General features: G+C 38.2%; 1 protein-coding gene across 11 annotated transcripts in view; it reads left to right on the forward strand.

The window, feature by feature from the left end:
- The first annotated feature begins 1,058 nt into the window (after positions 1–1,058).
- ELAVL2 (ELAV like RNA binding protein 2) overlaps positions 1,059–20,077 on the forward strand; it is a 213,462-nt gene continuing 194,443 nt past the window's right edge. For 2 of the 11 annotated variants that reach the window (XM_070742495.1, XM_070742500.1), the window contains exons 1-2: positions 2,193–2,358; positions 11,136–11,248. The gene's annotated coding sequence lies outside the window, so the exon portion shown is untranslated. Of the gene's footprint in view, positions 1,200–2,187; positions 2,359–11,132; positions 11,249–20,077 lie in introns of those variants that run through there. The other 9 variants (XM_070742491.1, XM_070742499.1, XM_070742490.1 and 6 more) reach the window with 9 other exon arrangements.

Raw genomic sequence — 20,077 nt, forward strand, 5'->3', positions numbered from 1 at the left:
ATCCAGCTGACCCGTAGAATTATTTTAAAGTAGATTACAGCCTGATCTGCTTGCTCACTTTCTAAGTTTACTTTGAAGGAAATGGGGAATACAACAGGGACTTTTCATTGCATACAGGTCCTCCTTTTTTAAAATGTAAATGACACTGAATTTTTGGTAAGCATCAACTCACAGCTCCATTCTACTCCTTAGGTACAGGGAGGAACTACAGGGTCTACCCCCCAATATGTGTCCTCACTGCTGGGTGGTTTTAAGACTGAGCTTGCCTGCTCATGCAAAATTGTTAACTTACCAGGATTAGCTTTTTAGTAAACATATACTTTGGTTTGTAGATGTAATCCTAGGCACATATACCGAAGAGCAAGCCTGCTATAATTTTGCAATCCTGTTCTTAGAAAATACCCAAGGAGACAGACCTTACTTTACACTTCCCCAACTTTACACTGCCTCAAACACCCTGCTTCTAGTTAGGAGATAAATCTTTCACACAGGCCTATTGGCCACCCTGTTCCCTTTGAAGGGAATCCTGGCGAAAAGGAGAGAGATTATAGTGGTCCAGACCTACTTTATAGGTTGAATTCACCCCATTAATGTAAATAGAGTTGCTTTTGCTTCTTAAGAAGTACCCATAATATGCGTGGCCTTCAACAGTTTACAACTGGAAGTAACTGCTCCTCTGATTACTGTTTAGATTTACTACGAAGAGCAGAGATGCATCCCTCCCCAATAAGGGGCACTTTAACAAAACATGGATTGAAAAGAATTACTCGCGGTAAAGATTCGCATGCCTAAAACGGAGCATATTGAACCAACGTGGTTAGAAAAATAAGCAGCAATGTAAACGAAGGCTTCGCACAAATCAGTGTTTGAGGAAAACCCATTGGATAGTAAAGCTGTTTTTTTTTTTAAAAAATGGAGATTGAAAGCTAAGACTTCTGGGATTTAAAATTTATTGCCATAGGATATACCCCCCACCTCGTAGCAGGTGGATTTGATAAGGGCAATTGGTAAATTTTTTTTAAAAAAAATTTTTTGGTTGTTGCCGCCATTTCAGCGCAGGCGCATTTCAGCGCTGCCACCTTTTGGTGAAGAGCTAGAGGGGCCGTTTTCTTTTTTTCCCGCCAGCGCCTGCAAATCGTTTTGTGCAAAAGGCTACGCCGAGAGTAATTTTTGCACGGCAAATTGAAAAAAAAAAAGAGGTCAGATATGTTTTTTTTTTCCTGCGATGGGGAAGGAGGGCAGAACTGGCTCTTTTAGCCATATACGGCTGTTGCAAACCCAATAGTGATTGTTATTTTTTAAAACATTGGCGTCCCAATACAGTCGAGGTCCTTTGCAGTTGATTTATACATACTCCCAAAAAGGATACTCGGCACCTCTCGTTTTAAATGCTCTTCAATAACTCACATACTCGTTGTTAAGGTGGAGGTCTAACGTTATTTAGTTACCATTGAACCCTATTGGGGATTGCCCCGAACGCCGGCAAAGTTGGGGTTTGTTTAAAAATAATAAAATCGGTCGGTTTCTTAGGCGCGGCTTTCACTCGGGAGTAGGGCGAAGTCAAAAGTTTCACCCGAGCGCCGCTTCCCAACCGGCGCTTTAGAAAAGAAGAAATTCCCGGGCGAGCAAAAGCGGCTCCCGGTTTAGGAGCTCCAAAAGTTCCTCGAAGCTCAATGCAAAAAAATAAAAAATCCCCACCGAGTTTGCAATAGAGGTCACACCTCGCTGGCACGGCAAGCCTAAGGACGATGCCCAAAAGCTCAAGCTAAATCGAAGGCTCGGCGTTGGCAGGAAAAGGGCGAGGCTCGCTTCGGCGTTAGGCGTGTGCGTGGAGAGGGATGGAGGGATTTAATCGCCGGGCGCGATTTGCAACCAAGCGGGGTTAGTTTACATAGGAGCTGGATTTTTTCCTTGCAGTTATATTAAAAAAAAAAAAATCCCAGGAGACTTTTGAGGGTTTTGCAATAGCAGGGTAAAAAAAAAAAATCCACTCCAAATTTCCCCATCCCAGATAGTGGCAGAAGCCGCGATCAGTTTTGCATCCGGGAGGAGCGCTTACGAGGGGTGTGGGTTTCGTAGGCGGGGGAAGAGCCGAGCCGAGCGCCCAGCCGACGCAGGTGTGAGCGATTGAGCCGTAGATGAGCTGGCGGCGGCCGCGTGGCTTCTTAATTCCCAGTCCCGCTCATTGCGCAGGTGCTGGGAGCGCAGGTGGGGCGCGATTGACGGACGTTGCCGGACGGAGTGCAAAAAGGGAGTGCGCCGGGGTGACTTGGCTTTGCTCTGACTCGCTTGTTTAAGGGGTCGTCTTGGACCGTCTTGGGGGCTCCGACAAGTTCAAAGCTTTGGGACTTTTGTCAGGTTAGAGGCTCGTCGAGGTTGGAGGGGTGGTTAAGAAGTGTGTGGATGGGTGGGTGTAGGGGTAAGAAGTGAGTGAGTGTTTAAAGGGTGGGTGGGACCGGTAAATGAAGATGGAAATGAAAGTCGGTTTATTATTATTATTTATTCCTCGGAATGCCCTTTAAGTGCAAATACGGTTTGACTTTTTATGCATTCTTTTCCAGGGTTCCAGCTTAAAAAAAGCAACAACAACCATCAACTTAAAATGTAGGGGTTGTGTAGGTAAAAGAAAAACCAAGGGCTTTTCCAGGGCAGTAGTCCTATTTGGGTGTGGTGTGTTGGTTGCCACTTGCCTCCTGTTGCGTTTGAAAAATGCTGCTTGTATTGTAGCAGAATGGCCTTTTCTGCCTAGGGCAGAGGTCTTCAAACTGGCAATTATATCAATGGCATTTAGGTTCGCGTACCCCTTCATAGTGCTTTTACAGCCCCCAACAGCCTGGGTCCTCATTTTACCCACTTTGGAAGGCTGAGTCAACCTTGAACCTGTGGTGAGATTTGAACTGCTGAACTACAGCTGGCAGTTAGCTGAAGTAGCCCCCAGTGCTGCACTTTAACCACAACCAATTTAAATGTAGGGGTTGTGTAGGTAAAAACCTAAGGGCTTATCGAGGACAGTAGGTGCATTTGGGTGTGGTGTGTAGGTAGCCACATGCCTCCTGTTGCATTTGAAAAAAAATACTGTTTGTATTGTAGCGGAAAGGCCTTCAGTCTAGGGGGAGGGGAGAGTCAAAGTTGGCTCTTTTATGACTTGTGGACTTCAACTCCCAGAATTCCTGAACCAATCATGGTTAGCTCAGGAATTCTGGGAGTTGAAGTCCACATTTCATAGAAGAGCCAACTTTGCCTTCCTCTGGTCTATGGCAAGAGGTTCTCAAACTTGGCAACTTTTAAGATTTGTGGACTTCAAACTCAGAATTCTCCAGCCAGCTATGCTATGCTATGCTGGCTGGAGAATTCTGAGAGTTGAAATCCACACCTCTTAAAAGTTGCTAAGTTTGAGGTCTCCTGAGTCTAATAAAGGTTCTTCCAGTTAAACTGGGTTGTAACTATCACAAGCCAAAATTGGTTTGACTAGCAGCTGCACAGCTTGTGGGGCCAGTAGGAGCTGGGATACAATAGCAATTAGACTTAAATACTGCTTTACAGCCCTCTCCAAGCTGTTTTTAGAGTTAGCATATTTCCCCCATAAGCTGGGTCTTTGAAGAAGCTGAGTCAACCTTGACCCCATGAGAATCCAGCTGCTGGCACTCAAACAATCAGCAGAAGTGTAACCCTGCAGTACTGCATTCTAACCACTAGTTTGGAATAGGACACGTTGTAAAGCAGTGTTTCTCAATCTTGGCTAGTTCAAACTTGGCTACTCTCTGGACTTAAGTTTACAGAACTCCCAGCAAATGTGGCTGGGGATTTTTATGGAGTTGAGGTCCATGAGCCTTAGAGTTGCCAAGGTTTGATAAACATTGTTTCTAGAACAAGGAAACGAATGAGTTTCCAGAAAAGCACTGAGCAGAGTTAAGAATATTCTAGAATCTGAAAGACTTGATATACTTCTTTTGGGGGGGGAGGGGGAGGAGGAAGCCAGGTAGATTTCAGAGCTGTTAAATAATTAAATAATTATTTATTTTAGCATGTTGACTATAATGACATTAAAACTGCAAACCATTGCAGTCTTACCTTGGAGTAAATCCCATGTAGTTAACTGAAGGTTTTAAAAATCAATACCTTTACAGTCACTGTGGTTCTTTCCATTTTTGTTAGTTGAAATATTGGAAACAAAACATTGTGAACTTAGATTAAATCTGCTGGGAAACCTGAATTTTGCCAATTCAGTTAGGTTAGTGCTTCTTTTCTTAAATAAAAATGGAACCTAGGGGAAGGAGTTGTACAGACCAAAACAGCCCCCTGTAATAATACCCCTGAGGGGTTCTTATGAGCATGCAGACTTACTTTGGGGAATACAAGTATCTGCTATTTTATTCCCTGTATACCATTTTGCTAAATTACTGTAGAATCCAAATTGGTTTTCCGACCAAATTGATGCTTGAAGGAATCTGAGTTGCTGAAGGCCACAAATGGAGTTGAGGAGTCTTATTGCATTTTTTAACGGGAAAAATGACTAGTTGAAAATAGTGAAAGTCCGGGACCATGAGTTCTTATATGTGGGCTGGAGGGTAATTTCTCAACTTGGTGGATTAGATAGAGTGGAGGTTACTCTCAGGGAAGTATAATAGCATTCAGCGTAATTGAAAGCAAAACGCAAATGCAGCAAATTGAATACAGTAAGGAAAATGTGAGGCAGGCCAGAGCCAGCAATTATTGATGTATGATCTATATCAGTGTTTGCCTGCAGGTATATGTACCTAGATACCCATGCGTATATAGACCAGTGTTTCCCAACCTTGGCAACTTGAAGATATCTGGACTTCAACTCCCAGAATTGCCCAGCCAGCATTCACTGGCTGGGGAATTCTGGGAGTTGAAGTCCAAATATCTTCAAGTTGCCAAGGTTGGGAAACACTGGTCTATATATGCATGGGTATCTAGGTACATATACCTGCAGGCATCTCAGAAATATTTTGTAGTGAATACATTAATATTAAAAGCATTGACACTTGTATTTTTTAAATTAGGTAAATATAAATTATGGCTCTTAGAAGGCCATTTGATTCAATTTGGCAGGTGTTTTCATCTCATTAAATGAATGGCAATTACACAAGCTGGATTGGGTCATTGACCAGATTCTTGCTCTGTAATGCTTATTTAAAACAATATTCTGTACAAACTAATAAATGAAAATTGCTTTTCTTACAATATTTCTTTGCTTCTCTGTCATTTCTAGCTGTCTTTAGTAAAAGAAAAATATTTTATTAGTCCCTTTTTCTTTTTTAACTCAATGACCTATTTTGGGGCTCAGGGAAAACAGACCTCTGTACCTTGTGCGTCCTTAAATAAAATTTCAGCTCAAGATTATACTCACCGTCCTCTATCCTGAACTGGCAATTATAGTAATTATTGCTCCTTAATTAATCTTGAAATGTCATGTTTTGCTGAGTGTGGTAAAGGTATACATGTACTTTCAAATTGAGTCCACCATATTCAACATTGAGCCTGCATTATGATGTACAAGCAAAATGTAATTATTAATATAGTAGAAATGATTGATTCTGGATTTTAAAGCAGACATTGATCTGAAAAGCGACAATATAAAGCTATTGGTCAACATTTGGTTGGAGGTAGCAAAAATTGTAGAGACCTAATTTAAAAGATTATAAGAAACAAGCCATGTGGACTCTGTAAGTGTAGCATAGGAAATGCTGAACATTATGATTAAAACTGCTTAAGCAGAACCTCATGAATATTTGTATGAAATGTAGAATTCCAAAATGTATGTGAGAATGAACACACATGTATAGTAGGTAATGATTCTAAATTGCAAACCAAGGGGTGGAAAGAAAATCTATCTGAAAAAAAGAACAGATCAGCATAATCTTTTGCCTGTTATTCAACAAACTGTGCCTCAACTTGGTTAGTTATATACTTTCAAATGCTCCTTATAGCCTTGGTTTTAGAGAAATGAATCACAAAAGACAGCTTATTGCATTGATGTGAACAAAGATGGAAATTGCCTTGTGATAAAAATAGAGCTGCATTTGAAAAGGATAGTTTTCATTAGGTCCATTTTTGTTACAGACAACCAGATGAAGAAGAAAGTTGGTTTGTGCTTCCAATTAGGATAAACTGAAATACTTAAGTATTGCACTTCTAAGTCAGGCAGCATTTTGGGAATAGTCCTTTAGCGATGGAAAAATGGGCCAGTTGCTTGTTTCACCTCTGCAGAATTTGTCCCTTGCAGTGACTGAACAAATCTGATGTCACGTTTTATATTATGTATATATTCATTATTAGGTTGTGGTTTCTGGATGAACATTGATTCCATTCCTTTGTAGTGAAAGCATTGCCCTGACATTTAATTACCATATGAATTGTGAGACTCCTTTCTTATTCCTCTGTTTTCTTCCTGGTGTTTGGCTCTGAGCAAGAATACTGTATGTTGACTGATAAGCCAGAGGCTTTTTGTCACACCTAAAATGCTTACCAAGCCATCACAGCTAATGATAGTTTTGTTTATATTTTACTTAGCTGTGGTTTCTTCTCAGAGCAATTATTCCTTAGTAGTTAGCCATGCATTCTGCACTATCCATCACTTTTCTAAAATAAAGCATGCATATAAAATGGTGCTTTAAACAGTTTAGAGGGGGCTGTAAAGCACTGAAGCTGTGTATAAGGCTAAGTGCTTTCCTGCTTATCTGCTGCTGACTTTTTTTGACTCTTTGTTGATCTGTACTGGTGGAAGAAAGCATTTTGGATCTTGGTTTCATGTTAAGAATGCACATAAATAGAATTTTTCAATATTTTAGTTTGAGCCAAATAGTTCAGTCTTTTAAATGTGAAGATTATTTCTCTTTGAAGGCTTGTTGCTTGAAAGTCTAGGTACTGAATCTTCTTATTCTGGGTTTAATTATTTATATTTATATGGAGGAAGGGTCTCAAAATGTGCATTTTGAATTTGGTTTATGAAGTTAACACCCAGATAAGGCTCTCCTCCATGCACTGGGTAATGTCCCACGTTACTTTAAGTTAAAACTTGTGATTGATGACAGTATTCCAAAGAAGGACAAGAAACACCTTTTAGAAAGCATAAGCCTTAATTTTTTTTCTTAAAAAGTAACTGAGGGTGTGAAATAAAATACCAAACAAAAGGGAATGTAGAAGAATGCAGCAGGTGGGTTTTATCCTTTTCTGCAGAGAAAAAAACTAGAAAATGCTGCCAGTATTTGAAGATCAGCCTATGTTACTAGCTCAGCAGGCTTTGTTGTCAAATTGTGGGGATTCCAACATCTAATGGATTACAACTAGAGCTGTGTTTCTATATTATGTGCCAAATTATACAGATAGAAAGCAATTGTAGACTTAACAGCGTTGCCTTGCTGGATTCGGCTGATTTTTTTTAAAGCAAGGGCTGCTGAGATTTGGACTGCAATTTGAAGAATGCATATTTGGAATCAGCCCCATTGAACTCAGCAGGCTTTATTTTTGGTAAATATTAGATTAGAATTGCACTGGCAGTCCAGGAATGGTGGGGGAGGCTGGTGAGCCATGAAGTATTCCAAATATTTTGGGGATTCCAAGCATGTTCTCTTATTTGCAGGTAAAAAAAAAATTCTTGAAAACACTTCTGCATATGCTATAATTAATTGCAAGAAACTAACTCCTGCAGAGAATTATATACTGTTAGCAATTGGTCAGATTGGTTTATATAGGACCTACAGAAGAAATGTTATTGATGTCCTCTTCTCAGAGGAATATAATTAAGTGAATGTAAACTGGTTTAGTGGAAGCTGTTCCACTTTGTGATAAAAAAAAAATCTAGCTAAAGAGAATTTCTAATGTTTTATAGGACCAGTGTAGATAAATATAAATTTTAAAAGGGGTTTGTTATGGTTTGTACAGCTTATGTTTGTTATATGTTAGAACTTTGTTTTGCAAGCCTACTAAAAAGGTGTTTATTACTTAGCCCTACAGAAAGGTGGATTGTGTTTTGCTAATGTAAATATGTTTATGTCTAAACAGATTATAGTTAGTTTTATGTGGTGGGAGATGGGTAAAGAAAAAAATAACCCCAAATCTGATTCTTTAGTTGATGAGTTTTCTAGATGATGCATTCCTATTAAGACCACAATCCATTTTTATAGTATTCAGAATTTCTTTCCAGTGAAACATTTGGGAATGCCACTGGGGTGAAATCAGTGGTGGGTTCCTACCATTGCGGCCCTGAGCACCGCAGGGATAGGAACCCACTAATGATGCAATTTTTTGGTGATGGAAGAAGCCTGCCCTCCTCTTTAGTTCTTTGTCCAAGGCACAGCTGATAAGCTCCTCAGCTGTGTTTTGTCTTGTAATGTGGTCCTGAGCATGTGGGGAAGTGAAATTGCACAGTGAGACGCATCCGTGGATGCGCACTGATATCCTTCCCCTGCCACCAAGCCACACCCGTCAGAACGGTAGTAAAAAAAAGGATATCATCACCTTAGTTTTTTTAAAAAATAATAAAAAATGCTTTTCAGGTTCACTTGGCAACTGCTAGGCAGAAATATTGGGATTATAGTACCCAGCTAAAATCTTTGAGGTCTTTGAGGACAGAGTTTTATTTTTCTAGAGATCTGATAAGCAGATAACTAGTATTGAGATTGACAGTTGTAAGAACAATTTAGAAATCTGTTTCTGTAACACCAACTGCTAGAAACTATTTATTTCATTACTTAGTAATTAGCACCCACTATTGAATATTTTAACTGAGATTTGAACTTTCTAAACCAGGGATCTCCAACTTTGGCAACTTTAAGACTTGTGGACTTCAACTCCCAGAATTCCTCAGCCAGCAAAGCTGGCTGAGGAACTATGGGAATTGAAGTCCACAAGTTTTAAAGTTACCAAGGTTAGAAACTTCTGTTCTAAAACCTCATCCTTCTAAAATTCCTTCTGTTGTCTATCAGTGGAAGCTTGGAACCCATCAAGGAGTAGAGTAGAATAGAATAGAATAGAAATGTGAAGTTACAATTTTTCTCTCTCCTTGAACTATAATTTTAGTTGCAGTCCTCCATCTTTAAAGAACATTTTGTAGCTCTTCTGTGCCCTCCCCTTTTTGTTTTTAAGTACTTTAAATAATAGGATGTCACTGGCAAACTTACACGCTTCTGGTATAGGCCATTTATGAGCAAACTAACATCAATCCAGGCACAGACAGTTTTTAGAGCCTAAGCTTCCTGTGTTCTAGCTGTCTACTTGTCCCATTACTGGGACTTAAAAAAAAATACAGTATTTTGGGAAGTGTAAGTAAATAATACTTGTACTGACATCTAAATCCTTGTTTGTGGGCATTCTTAAAACTTACTTATTGACCTAATGTTTACCTTTCCAGAAATTGGGATAGCCCTTTTTACCCTTTCATAGTGTTATTTTAAATTCTTTCTACTAATTTACCTGGAAAAAGCATTATGGCGAGTGGCTTGTTTGTTTTATTTTGTCATCTGTTGTAGATGAATACATGTTTGGTCCAAATAGCACTTAATCCCTTAATTTGTTGTATGAATCTAAACAGATGAAATAGGAAATTTTGTTGGGTGAATGACTTCAGATAAATGATGGAGGCTTTTAGTATCTAATATAAAACTGAAGTAGTTCTATCAATGGCTAGGTGTGTAAAAGGTACTTCTGAATGTTGTTTTTTTCAAGCAACATTAAATACCTAGATAACCCCTCATTCCACTGCTGTCTCCTTTCCCTTGTCATATCAAATACAGGATTGTAGAGGTGTTAAAAGCAGTTTAACACTTAAGCTTGTGAAAGTTATAATTGGTGTTAAGATTAAACTTGTTAAGAAGTGTTGCAAAATCCCACGTAGTATTATGCTAGGTGTTATTGTGAAAAGGTATATCAGTGAATATAATAGGAAAGGCTAAAAAAGATGCCGGTTCTAAAAACATCTGTATAAATAAAGTGCTCTCTTTTACAAATAGCTGCTTTGGCAGGTAATTTTGGGAGTGCAATTCCTGTACATCTGGATTGTGACAAGTTGAGGAAAGCATCGATAACATCTCAAAAATTGATGTGTGGATTTTGTAAAGTGCTAATGTTCACTTCCAAAATGTTTTATTTCTGAGTTTAATCTAACTTAACTGGAGATTCTTTAGGAAAGGAATGATTTTAACTTTTAAATTGTCATACATACTCAGAGTTTAAATTATACAGTATATTGATTTTATATAGCTTCCTAGTTGCCTCCCACATGATGGAATATTAGATTAACGCCTATCTTAAGTCATATATGGCATCTGGTGCTGTTAAATCTATCACCGGACTGTAGTAAAAGAATCCTAAATAAATGAATGAATAAATATATACATAATGAATAAATAAATACATCTAATTTCCTGCCAAAGTTTGTGATCAACTAAACTGTTCAAACTAGCCTTTATTTCAATTTTGCTGCCCTCCGGAGAAGCCAAACAATCATGAACATCAGTGTCATGGTTTAAAATGACTCTTTTTCAAGAAATAAGAATGCACCCTGTAATAACTTTATGCCCAAATACAGTACTTGCTTCAGTAACATCGCGTTCTTATATGTGCATGCTTTGAAATAAGTATTTTAATATGTAAAATTCTATTTTGCAACTTAAAATCAATTTGGATAGGACCTCTGTTCAGATGAATGTGAATTACATATGTTTTCATGCTATTCTCGGGAAATTATTCAGATGCTCATCAATGTACTTGAACTCTGAAACTATTTAGATTTCAGTGTGATAAAGTTTTGCATGGTTGCTGTGTTGGATGTTGCTTGGTTGCTTGCTCAACTATAGCAAAAAAGAAAAACAAAAAGCAAACTGAAATTTTGCTAAGAAAATTGAGACATTAATGAGTCAAAATGTGTCTTATTTGATCAGGAATCTTATATTTTCTTGGAAGCTAAGTTTAGTTCAAAATTAAGAATTGTAAAATCAATTGCTGTTGCAGTTGAATTGTGTACCATATGTTGGTTTTACAGAAGAGCTGCTTGCTGTACATATTTGTACAAAGTTTACGTTAGTGTAACCAGCGTGGCCCCTGTATTAATAATTTTCTGTTACAAAACAAAGTAGGCTAATAATCTGATTTGTTTGTTCATTTAATAGCAGAACGTTCCATATGCTCCAGTTACAACTCTGAGCAGGATTTTTGAGACTGACTTGCATTTCTGTATGTGCCACTCACTTCCAATCTTGAATCTGCAAACATAACCAATTAAAAGGTAGGAGGCAAGCACTGTTATCGTTTCTCTAACTAGATTGTTTTCCTTGAGTCTTAAAATCACAGTGGGATCAAATTAATAGTTTATATCTGCTATTCATTTACAAGTATTATATGACAATATATTCCTTTGCTGTTTTCTTGAACCCCAAAGATAGGATGTGCTATTTTGGATGCTCCACTAATTAGTGGTGTAGACACATGTCTAAAAACATCCATTTGACATTATAAAGGTCCCTCTGTTTTCCTACAATAAATAATCAACTATATTTTTGATCTGAGAAACATTTCCCACAATAAATAATCAAATATATTTTTAATCTGAGAAACATTAAAAGAGTTACAGGTATTATTTTTAAACTTGTCTATATTAAGAAATAATATAGGTATTAAATATGCCTGATAAGTGTGTTTTGTAAATTAAAAATGCAATTCACTATATAGTATAACCAAGCCATATACATTCATACCACAAACATACACATTTTTTTAGCACCGTATTTAACTATTTTTGGAAAATCACTCAAAAAAACACTTTGTTACAGTACTGGAAAGGTAGGTTGTTTTCTTCCTAAATGTATTATTGATACTGGCCATTACTGTTGTAAAATGTTGTATATGCCAACAATATAATTACCTTCAGGTGTATCAGATTTGTAAATTTAGAATTAAGCTTTTAACATTTGCTGAGATAGATCTGGAGTGTATGCAAATGGATTTATAGGTAAGATAGTCTTTGACTTAACAAGTATTAGTTTAATGACTGAAGTTATAACAACAGTGAAAAAAAGTGACTTACAAAACTGGTCCTTGCACTTACGAATGTCACAATTTTTGCCATCATGGTTTTGTTATTAACAATTTGGCATGTGACAACTGGCATATGTTTACTACAGTTTCAATGTACCAGGGTCATATGATCACCACTGGTGACCAGGCTGGATTTGCTTAATGATTGTGGTGTGATTGCTTTGTGATTCACATAATGACTGCGGCAGAAGTCATAGATTTGGGCGTGATTCACCACTAAGGCATCACTTAGCAATGGATGTTCTGGTCTCAATCAGGAGTACTGGTATGTGTGTGAGTAATCTGTGGCCCCAAGGCTAAAATGCTCAAGATTTGCTCAGGAATTATTGTTTTATTTTTCCAAAAGCCCCCTGGAATCCTATTGCTGAATGTAAGTTCTGTGATTGCTAAAAATGGACAGAATTTTTTCCGTTATTTTGTTATTTTGATGAGACAAAAATAGCCCTGTCCGTAATATGAACTGTAATATGAGTTTATCTTTTGAAAAAAACCCACCTCCAAACAATTTTAATGCCGCAAAAGTGTTACGAAGGAAAGCAGCAAAATCCTCCAACCCTCCCACTCACACTTAGTTTACGCTTATTTTGTGACCAAATACAGTGGTACCTCTACTTAAGAACGACTCTACTTAAGAACTTTTCTAGATAAGAACCGGGTGTTCAATATTTTTTTGCCTCTACTTAAGAACCCAAGCCCAGAAAAATTTCCCAGGAAATTTGAGAGCGGCATGAAGGCCCAGCCAGTTTCCTGCCATTCCCCCTTTAATCCCAGCCATCTGGGCTGCCAGAGGAGCCTTTTGGTGGCACTTTAAAAGTGAAGTCCAGAGTGAACGAAACATTTTACTTTCTCTGGGCACTTGAAGAGGGAATAAACCTCTGCCAGTGCCCAGAGAAAAGAAATGCTCCCTTCACTCTGGGCAGCTGAGGAGTCACCACAGTGAAGGAAAGGCGCCAGCTACAGAGCGAGCGGAGAGGGGAGCCCTTCAGCATGGGAAGGAAGAGGCAGCAGGTAGCAGCAGCAGCAGCAGCCAATGTATAGGAGGCAGTGTATGGGGAGGCAGCCTCGCACCAGGTGTATTGGAGGTACATGCTCCTCCCTGCCGCCTCAGAGTCCCTCTTTTTTTTTTTAAGCCCTAAAGTTTTGGATTTTTTTAAATTCCCCTCACCTCACCTTCTCCCTCCGGCAGTGACTCTCCTTCTCCTCTTCTTCCTCCTCATCCTCCCACCCGAATTCTGAGCTTTTTTTTCTTTCCTAATGAGTTTGCATATATTATTTGCTTTTACATTGATTCCTATGGGAAAAATTGCTTCTACTTTAGAACCTGGTCACAGAACGAATTAAGTTCTTAAGTAGAGTTACCACTGTCATTTGCATTTTCTTTATTTTACGAAGATAAGAAAATAGTAAATGACTTTTATGTGAAATTTGTATTTATTTATTGGATTCTCATTGCATTTTCCCATCGTCAATAAATGTGGCTAGCAGCAGGAATAAACCATTGAAGAAAATTCATAAATAAAAGAATAAATATAAATTGAGATTTTTTTAAAGTTTATTTTTAAAAAGAGGAAGTATTTTAAATAGTAGCAGCACAAAGTTGCAAAAGCTGACTAAATGGGAAGAAAATATACTGCCACCATTCTAAGAACATGGTAAACACTTTTGTACAAATTGCATAACCAACATAACAACTCTGAGAGGATTTGTGTAATATTTTCATGAAATGTATTTGGATTGTTGGCAGGGCATATGAAAGGCCTTTAATGAAAATCAAAGCTCAGGCTGAATCATAGAAGACTGAGTTTCTATTAGATAGAAAGGTTTGAAATTGCTGCTTTGTGGAAGTATGTTTATGGATAGAAAAGATTGGATATTATAGGCCAGTAAGGGCGAACCTATAGCACGAGTGGCACAGGTGGCATATGGAGCCATATCTGCTGGCACACAAGTCATTTCCCTAGCTCAACTCCAACAGTTGAATTTGGCTCACATGGAAGCTATGGGAGGGCGTTTTGGGCTTACAGAGGGCCTCCGGAGGAATGGGGGAGGGCATTTTTGCCCGCTCCAGGGAAGCTTGTAGAGCCTCGGAAGGGTGAAAAATGGGTCTACTGGGCCCACCAGAAGTTGGGAAATGGGCCATTTCTAGCTTCCAGAGGGACTCCAGGTAGAGGGGAGGCCATTTTTTACCCTCCCCAGGCATTGAATTATGGGTCTGGGCACTTGCAAACGTAATAGCGCACATGCACGCACTTTTGGCACCCATGGGAAAAAAGGGTTGCCATCACTGTTATAGGCCATATGATACTTAAAACTTGTCAAGATCAGCTGCAGTGCTTGTGCTTTTCCAAAAAAAATCCCCAAATCAAACATAGTACAAACATGATTGCTTCATGTTGAAAATGTTAGAAAAACTGATTCAGCTTTGTTGTGTAACTAATTTACACGGAGCAGATGTCCAGTTGAAAAATCCATTAATTTTTTTGCAAGAAAAATACATTTATACTACATTGCTTTCAATAAAGGAGAATATTGTAGCTCAGGGTTGAAATGAGGGGCAATTGGTCCTCTCTGAGCTTGGTAGTTTTCTTGCAGATGTTTCATGATCCAAACTAGGTAACATAATCAATGACATAATTTGGGTCACGAAATGCCTGCAACAAAACAACCAAGCTGAGAACGGCAAGGCCCCTCGTTTCTTTTCTTGGGCTCCATTGGAGAAACAGGTTTTATTTTGAAGATTTATATTTAAGTGCTGGGAATGCATTCAGAAGTGACAAACCATAGATTAGAAAAGTGAAAGGGCTTTTGCAAAGTTCAGAAGTATTTATTGTACTTGACCAACCTCTCCTAGCATATCTGTCACCTTTCAGGTTTTGTTAGCTGCCATTCAGCATCATATTTGAATCCTAAATTTCAATCTTCAGAAAATATTTTTTTTAAATTGTTGAAAATGGGACCATTTTATTTAGATATGCTTGCATAATATAAATTCTTGACTTTGGAATTAGAGTTTTAAAGCAAATAAGCTGCTTTTTATACACTAGTATGAGTGTATTGAAAAGAGCATGCAACTTTATGGTTTCATGTACAAAGGTCTCCCAGAAAGTAATGCATCACATTTTTTTTCTTCAACAATTATTTATTGAACACAATGAAACTTACACACAAGAAAGAATGATGTTTCTTCTATACTCCTTATTTTTCCACATAATCTCCATCCCGTTCTATAGATTTCCTCCAGCGAGACACAAGGGTGTGTATGACCTGTCGGTGCCACTCCTTGTTCTGGTCACAAACCAACACTGCAAATCTTGGAGCTCTACCGAACTGTCTTCTTCTTTTCTTTTTTTAAAATATATTTTTATTGGTTTTGCACATAAGGTTACATAAAACAAACATAAAACGGTGCACAGTGCATGTGCCCATCACCCGACTGACAATCCCACCACAAATTGGGGGGGTTCAAATATTTACTAGTTTATATATATATATATATATATATATATATATTTAATTTCCTTAGCTCTACTTTGCATTTGTTATTATTAAAAGTGATTGGAGTTTATTTTTTACATTTTCATCACAGATTCTACTCAGTATATAACCTTTCACCTTATTCCATCATGCCATCAGCTTCCCCAATTTATTTTCATCAAAATTGTTTGATCTTATTTCCATGATTTCAAAATGAATGTGATCCACCATACAAAGTACCAGTTCTGTAATGTCCATTTTATAGACTCTTTCCAACCCAATACCACTACCGCTTGAGCACTTTCCAATGCTGCAGTTTTTATTTCTTTAAAATCTCTTAGTTCTCTTTGTTTAATTAATATCGCTATTTCTTTTGTAATTATCCAGTTAATATTTAGCATTTTATTTATTTTGTTCTGTACTTCCTTTCAAAGTTTCTGAACTTCAACGCACTCTCAGAACATATGCATAAACATTTCTTTCTTTTGGCAACCATGCTAACAGTTACCTTTCCCTTTTCCCTGGAAGTGTGCAAGTTGTGCTGGTGTATAAAATACCATTTATGTAAAATTTTTCTTCTCATCTCTTTAACTCTTGTATTCTTAATCTTATATATATTTTCTACTATTTCTTTCATTTCACTTTCGTCTATTTGTAAATCATTTTGCCAGCATCTTGTCAAGCCTTTTATTACTCCCTCTTCCGTTTGCGATAACATTCTGTATATATTACTAGCTTGTGCTTTTGTATCATTAATCTTTTCTTTTAATATTTTCTATAAGCAATTTTCTTCTCTAATGACATCACTCTTTGTGCCCAGTGACTAACCATACTTCTGTTGACTTCAGATTCTCCATAAAGAGTACTCAAACGTTTGTGAATGTTCCTAACAGTTTCTTTCTCCGCAGCAAGAAATGCAATGATGACACGCTGCTTGTAATGTACATTACTTACAGACGCCATTTCAAAACACTGCTGCAGCTATGCTATCAGTTTGAAGAAATACAAAACTTACACACGCACTCCTGACAATTCAGATAAAATCAAACTTATATCTAAAGATTCAAATTTGTACCATTGCTGTAGACTGAGAAAAAAAATGTGGTGCGTTACTTTCTGGGCGACCCTCGTAATATAAAGTAACTAATGTCTCAAAAATACATTGAGTGAAAATCAACTCAGACCAACAGTAGGCAACAGAGCCCTCAGAGAGGGGCGACATACAAATCCAAACAAACAAACAAACAAACAAACATAGTGAACCAGGAAACTGCTCCTTCCCACCTGTATTTTTAAAATATTTCTGTAATAAAAATAAAGTGAGTAAGTGACATTCAGTAGAGCACTAATACCTCGTCTTTATTTGCAACAATGGAGTTTGGCCCCCATAAATAATCCAGTATGGTAGAAGAAAGCGACGGCAGAGGTTAAGTTTAACTTCTATTAATGTGGTGCCTTATATCCCAATCTGCTGATTGTGACAGTCAATCCATCTTTAAAATACTTGATAAGTGTACTTACCTGTGTTCGTAATTCCAAATATGTCACCTCCCCCAGAGTTGCCTGCTTCTGACTCATAATCAAGTGGCATTTTAAAAATTAACATGTTTATTGCATTTTCGGTTGGTTTGCTTAGAAGTGTTAAATTGTCTTTGTTGAGACACATTGAAGTGAAAGTATGTGTAGTTACTTGCTAATCATCAAACTTAGATTAATCATTTAAATCTTGACTTTTGGTATATGTATTTTAACTTGTGCTACTTCCTTATCCTATTTTTGTCTCCTGGGACTACCACCAACTAATTCAATTTTGTTCCAGATTCGTTGCTAGGACTAGGTTACACAGCTAATTTTTATTTCGTGTGCTTCTTAATTTTGGGCCTCATTGCTTCCTCTCCTTCCTTAATATCTTAATTCATCTTTAATTCCCCCCCCCAACCATTTCTATACACCCAATAAAACATAAAAATGTAACTTTCACCTTATCTTGTAGTCTCATATTAACAATAATACTGTTCTTTTGTATCTTAATTTACAGCAGTATCCTCAATACCATAATTCTTACATTGTGGTTTTACGCACATTTATAGATTATTCAAATCTTTTATCAGGAAAACTTTACATATGAACCCATTGACTTTGCAATTTATGCTTACTTCCAACAATTGTATTGTAAATTTCCTTAATAAAATTACATCTATCTACTATAAAATAAAAGATTAACAATGTTTTATATCCTAATACTAAAATCTAAAAAAGTGAAAAAGAAAATAGAAAATACATATTATCATCTTATTATTAGTTTGCTAATTTGATTGAATTACGTCAAATTCATAAATCATTGACATAACCAACTTATACAACAATAGTAGCTTAGCAAATTATACTTTCTTCCATCAATTAAATTTGAAACTTCATTTCAACAGCCAATCTTTTGTCTCAGTAATCACTATTCATATACCATAATAATGTCATAAGATAACAAGTAAAAAGGATGAAAAAAAGGACCCATGCTTTTCTTTTCATCCATTTTCATGTTTCCCTCCCGCTTTCTTAACTTTCCCCCCTTTTTCTTCTTTTTGCATTTATAACCTCATCTTTCTCCCCCAAGCTTTTTCCTTTCTTTTTAAAAATAATACTTGCCCAGTTCTATCTTCATTTTCCCTCTCTCCTCAATGTTACTCCCTTCTTTTTTTAATTGTTTCATTCGATGCCAATATTTTCTCCCCATTTTCATTTCTTTACTATAAAGCCCAGTAAAATCATTGTGACTTGCAATATAATCATTAATTTGTTCATTTACAATGTCCTTCTTCTTTTTGTAATTAAAGTATTCATTCTTTTCTGAGTTCATCTTTTCTACCTTATCTTCTTGTTCTTTGTTTTCATCATTGGAGATGATATTAAGCTCTTTTTCTCTTTCCTTTCCAAATCACAGTCCAAAAAAGTCTCCCTTTAAATCACATAAGGGATCTTTTGTCTTTTCTTTCCTCACAAAGGTCTTTTAAAAACACCACCAATTCTTCATAATTACTTATCTCCATGTCATCAATATCAAGAATTCCTTAGTGTTACAAAGTCTAGCTGTTAACAGATGTTTGCTCTCACAGCCTTTTTAGTATCTCAATTTATACCTGTACAGTCCCAGCCACCCCGAGTCTACGGAGAGGGACGGCATACAAATCTAATAAATAAATCTCTTCTTCTTATCCATAATGAAGTATCTTAAAAGTTCAGTCTAATTCAAACAAATCAAAGTTGTCTTTTAGTAGAATAACAAATTGCTCCTTGTACAGTAGATATCAAAAATGTTCCTCTGTTGAAGGTCAACAGCTGTAAAAACAAAATCAAAGTTTGCCACCATTGAAATTATTTATCCAATCTGTACTTGGCACCCTTGTGGTAATATTGATATGTATTTTTACTCAGTTCTACCAAGAAAAACATTTTCATTGAAAAGAAAAAAAAACCCCTTCTTTGCTAAACTATTAAACTTGTGGCTGCTATGACTTGGATGACTTTTTGAAGCCATTTTCCTGCGCCGCCAATTGAGAGCTCTATGTCGGCTTTCTTGAGGGCTTGATCGAGGTGTTCCAGGTCCCAGGTCACATCCCCATCCCTCCAGGATGGTTCTGGTCTGGTTCCAAGAGAACCAGGCCCTCCAGACAATGTCGATATCGGGGTTCCCTGCAGAGTGCAGGGAACTCAATGTCGCCGTGGCGTATGGCCATGCCTTCCTTCCTCCCTCCCTTCTTCCCTCCCTCCCGGTGTGCCCAGCCAAGGCCCCTCCCAGCCCATTGACCAGCAGACTCTGAGGCTGGTGAAGCTCCATAGGTGCGTGCTCCAACACTTCCTATCCCACAAAGGTCCCGGAGCTGAAGACAAGAGGAGTGGCAGCAGCGGTAGCAACCGTGCTCTGGCAATGTTGCCTCCCCTGTCATGCAGTCAGTCCCTGGGCTAGCAGGAACCTTGGCATGACAGGCAGAAAGTGAAGAGCCGGTGTTTGGGTGTTCCAGGTGGTCTCTGAGCCTCGCCAGGAAGGTAAGCCAAGCGCTGGCCGGGCCCACCCTTTGCTCTGGCCGTTTCCTGGGAATTTCACCGAAAGTGTGGCGGGTGGAGTCGGGCAGGGCAGAGCTGCCAGTGCAGCTGCACCCGGCTGTCTCATTGTTATCTCATGGGGAGGATGGACTGGAAGAAGGACAGTTGAGAAGGGCCAGGGCAACCTATTGTGCCATCTCTTGCCCCACTCTCCATCCCAGAGGGGCACATATCCCCCCACCAATCCTCCGTAAAATTGCCCACCCCATTTCTGCAAAGGGAGAGAACTGCAGGGCGATTTAAATAGGGTAGGGGGATTCTGTAGAAAAGGCCTTCTGCCCGTGCCTCCCATGCCAACTCTGCGAGACGTGGGACTTTGAGGCAGCCCACTGACTTCCAACCCAGTGCCGTGGTCAATGTTGCCAGAGTGGCGTAGGTGGTCGACTGGACTGATCCACAAAGGGAGCAGGCAGATGGCCGGTTGAGAAGCCAGTGGGCTGCTTTGGAG

This window comes from Erythrolamprus reginae, chromosome 2, assembly GCF_031021105.1.
Source record: "Erythrolamprus reginae isolate rEryReg1 chromosome 2, rEryReg1.hap1, whole genome shotgun sequence".
NCBI classification, from domain to species: domain Eukaryota; kingdom Metazoa; phylum Chordata; class Lepidosauria; order Squamata; family Dipsadidae; genus Erythrolamprus; species Erythrolamprus reginae.